The 4574-nt window shown below is 37.6% G+C and overlaps 1 non-coding gene across 1 annotated transcript; it reads right to left on the bottom strand.

The window, feature by feature from the left end:
- Positions 1-4069: 4069 nt before the first annotated feature.
- Positions 4070-4178, bottom strand: LOC141650332 (small nucleolar RNA R71). The gene has a single exon (XR_012546372.1). It is a non-coding gene; the product is annotated as a small nucleolar RNA R71 (small nucleolar RNA).
- Positions 4179-4574: the final 396 nt, after the last annotated feature.

Below are 4574 nucleotides of genomic sequence, written 5' to 3'. Positions count from 1 at the left end.
AGGGGAAACAAACATGGGGATTGATCTATGCTTAATCTAATATATTTTCATAATTAAATTGCTTGCTTGTTGTGATTTCAACTTATGCACATGTTATGTTTGATGAAATGCGAGCCTATGAATCCTTGCATTTTTTACCCATCACCTATATTTTCAATGAGGCTTGTAAGCATATAAACCAACTCGAGCCTCATTAGACCATACATATAGTTGAATAGGAAGGATTAAGTTGACTTGTAGGTGTCGTACAATCTAATCGATTTGGCTCCGGGACCCAAACCTTCTTAGGGATTGTAAGCTTATACACCAACTCGATCCCATCACAACAATAAATGCTTGCTATATAATTGAGAACATGTTTGTATGATCACCACCATGAATCCCCTATGAACCCATGACAACCTAGTGCTTTTAATCATTTGTTTACATCCCTCCTCTAATTGCTTGCTTTACTTTATTGCTTCCATTAGTTTAGAACAAAACTACAAACCCCAACAATTATGACACTAGCATAAATTGAGATAGATAGACTTAGAACCCAAAGCACACCGTCCCATGGATCGACCTCGACTTAACCACTAGCTAGTTGTTTGTTGAGAATATAAATGTGTTTGATGGAGTGAACAACGACTCGCTTCTACCATCAGGAAGCGTGAAAACAAAAGGACTAAAGCTGAGTGAGGACTTGTGCTGGTGCTGGACTGCTATTTTAGTCGATCCACAAGTCTTATTAGTCGATCGACTAACTTCACTTATACTGTATTGTTGATTAGTCGATCGACTGCTTTAGATTATAAAAAGACTGCTTTTCGTAATAGGCCGTGTTGATTAAGTGTTAATTTTGACCCATCAGTTGCTTGATTAATAATCTACTCCTTTTGTTATTTAAGGAGTACTCAGTAAACACAGTAGGTTATCTTTCATACTGTTAAACCTTAGTATGCTGCTTTGCTCTCAATTTTCTGGATCTAAAATTTTGTAATTTTCTCCTTTATTCGGTAATGAATTAACCTTCATTCTTTCTTAAAATCACTTTTTCCTTTGCATCTCTTTTCCTTTGCTCGTGTTATTTATTGTTTATGTTTAATTGTTATTCCTATTCATTCGTCATTTTTATTTCCATTGTCATGTTGATTATTGTTATTTCCATTACTAATTTCTCTTGCTAGGATTTAGGGGAGTCATGGTTTTGAGACGATCTTAATTGACTATTAGATCTAGAATAATTACCGTGTTTGAATTGTTAATCATAGCAATTAATTCTTATTTAATTAGTTGGATGCATGCGACTAGTTATTAATTGGGTAAACTCCGACCTAGATCGAAAGATTGGAGAGAGTGAGACCTGTTACAAACAATATAATAACCTAATAAGAGCGAAAGCATATTAGAAGCGTTCTAGGGCAAATAGCGGACCGAAAGGACCTTTTCACTACCCTTCAAACCGTATTTATGCTGATCTTTGATCCTTACCTTGACTGTTATTAGACCATGGTGAACCGACAATCCTAACTATTTCTCCTATTATTTTTAGACTTCTTAATTTCTCTTTCTTTCACTACTTTAGTTTAGCAAACAAACAAATAACTCCCCTCCCCCCCAATTTGTTACTGAGACAGATATAGAATTAGCTAATAGAACACAATTGTCTCCCTGTGGATAGGATCCCGACTTCCTCTACTGCATTATTTTAGGCCTGTTGGTTTATCTTTGATTAGGTTTGCGATTTAGTCTGTCAAATTTTGGCACCGTTGTCGGGGAGGCAACAATTTTCTATTTGTTTATTTTAGTTTGTCTCGTCTCAGGGAACTTTAGTTCCTTGAGACATTCTTATTCTTTCCATTAGTATTTTTTTATGCCCAGGCCTCACAGGTCCGTTCTCGTACCATTCGATCTGAACAAGAAAAGACTCTCCGTGCTAGACGAAACTTTTGGAAGGAAATTCGTCAAGCCGAAGACTTGAGTACGCTTGACTTTGCCTACGCCAAATTCATTGCAAAAAATCAGTCTTTAGAGGAAGACACTTCTACTTCTACCATTACTACAATCATTCCTACATTAGCAAGCCATTCAGAGCCCACCCTTGCATAAATTCCTAAACGGTTCAAACTCCCTACTACAAACAATGGTACTTAATGTATCACTTTCATATACACTTTTATAACTCCTTTCATAGCATTTTATATACCGTTTCCGCGCCTTTATGTCGTTTCTATGCCCTTTTATAGTGAATTGTCGATACTGCCACTATTTTATGTTTTAATGCAGAAATGACGCATTACGAGGTGAATCGAGCTAAGATGAGCATTGCGGATATGCCATAGTGGAATACACGAAGCATGGCACGAGAAACGAGAGGACTTGAAGATAAGAAGTGAAGGAAAGAAGAGAACGAGCTGTGAAGCTGGTTCCTCGATCGAGTGCAGTGAGGCTCGATCGAGTAATCGTCCTCGATTGAGTGACCTCACGCTTGTTCGAGGATCCTAATTTGACGGATTAATTTCCGTAATTTCCTAAAACACGTATTTTGTAATATAAATTCTAAACTCGTAGAATTTATTAGGTTACGCTTTTATTTACTTTCGGACGGCTGAAAACTTGTTCTAGCTTTGATACTTTGTTCTTAATCTTTCCTTGTTGATTACTACGGTATTAATCATTCTTCGTTAATTAATTCATTCAAGTTTTATGCTTTCAATTACTTGTTGTTATTTCACATCTTTAATCATAGTTTCAATTATAATAATTATTGTTAGATCCAATATGAGTAGCTAAATCTCTCATCTAGGATGAAGGGGGATCTAGGTAAATTAGAAAGGGGAATATTAATTGATTGCTAGTAATATCGCATGAATTATCGTTTGATTATTGTTCTTATTTTAGTTAATTGATTTAGGCCTGAATTGATAACTAGTGTAGCGAATTAATACTTTCACCGACAGGGTTAGAATTAATATAGGCTGCGATAATCAAATAGATTGTGTCTAATAATAGCGATTGCATGTTAGATTTGATCTAAAGGACATAATAGAATTAATCAATCTTGTGACCTTAGATAATTTGATTGACCTAGCAATTGATTAAGAAACCCCATATAATTGACCTAGTGAACCGGAAATCCTAGACCTTTAATATTATTGTTGTACACCATTTATTTACTCGTTATTAGTTGATAGTTAACAAACAAACCAAAACCCCCAAGAAAACGATTACCTTCGGACGATCTCAATATTAGCAAACTGATTATTACCGCCTCCCTGTGGATTCGATACCTGTCTTAACACTAGCTATTTTGTTAGTACTGAGATAGATTTATTTTGATATTGGTGATACAACTTTAGCCTTATCAAATTTGGCGCCGTTGCCGGGGAGGCAACAATTGTCTTGTTTGTTTCTGTTTATTTTGTCTTTTTGTGTCAGGGAACCTAGTTCCTTGAGACCATTCTCACACTTTTCTTGTTAGTTTCGTGTATGTCCAGGTCAACTAGGTCCGAGATTCTTCCATTAGATCCCGAACCAGAGAAGACTTTTCGCTACAGACGAAAATTTCAGCAAGAAGTGGGTCAAGTAGAAGACTTGAGTATACTTGACATCGAGACGGAGCACTCTATTACTTCGGAAGATCAGTCCTGCGAAGAGGACACCCTTTCCGACCTTGAAATTCCGGTTGAAGTTCATATTCCTGAGATTACCATCATGCCTACTCTGGCAAGTCACTTTGAGCCTATCTTGGCTTTTATCCCAAAAGGATTCAAGCTCCCTACTACTGATAATGGCACCTTTGAAATTCGGCCATCTTACATCAACTTGGTGGAGCGGAATTTATTTGGAGGGGCAGCTATTGACGACCCTGCGACACATATGGAGAAATTTGTCACTTATTGCGGTTCTATCCCTTTAACAGCTGGAGTGACACAAGATCAGGTAAAGCAGGTGCTCTTTCCCTTTTCTCTGAAGGATGGAGCCGCAGAATGGTTGAGAGACTTAGATATGGCTGATCAGGGAGTAACTGACTGGAATACTCTAGATCTTGCTTTCTAGAAGAGGTACTTTCCACCACAGAAGACCAATGCTTTGAGAAATCAGATTACTAGCTTCAAGCAGACGGCCACAGAAGATTTGAATGAAGCGTGGGTTCGCTTCAAGAGTTTAGTGTGTTCGGTCCCCCATCATGGTTTTGAGAAGTGGTTTCTTTGTAACTAATTTTATAATGGGTTATATGATGATCACGTGCTTTATTGGATTCTTCAGCTAATGGGAGATTTCAGGACAACACTACATCTGATGGCGCATGGAAATTAATTGATCAGATTTCTACTCATACTGCAAAGTATGGAAATCCAAGGGTAAGTGTCTGTGGAAGTGGGGGAGATAGTGGTATTGCAGCACAGCTGGAGGCTCTTTCTACCTAAATTGCTGAGATGAAGACTACCCAATCATTGGGTAGTAGAGAGAGAGTTCATGCTATGAGTCAACAACAAGAGGAGTCTTGTGCTAGATGTGGATTAGAAGGTCACAATGCAGCTGAGTGTTTGAGCACATTGGAGCAGGTTAATGCTTTTCAGTCTTACAGA

The sequence above is a fragment of the Silene latifolia genome, chromosome 3 (genome assembly GCF_048544455.1).
Source record: "Silene latifolia isolate original U9 population chromosome 3, ASM4854445v1, whole genome shotgun sequence".
In the NCBI taxonomy this organism is placed as follows: domain Eukaryota; kingdom Viridiplantae; phylum Streptophyta; class Magnoliopsida; order Caryophyllales; family Caryophyllaceae; genus Silene; species Silene latifolia.
The sequence above is the reverse complement of the archived record's forward strand: the minus strand, read 5'-3'. Positions and strand labels throughout refer to the sequence as shown.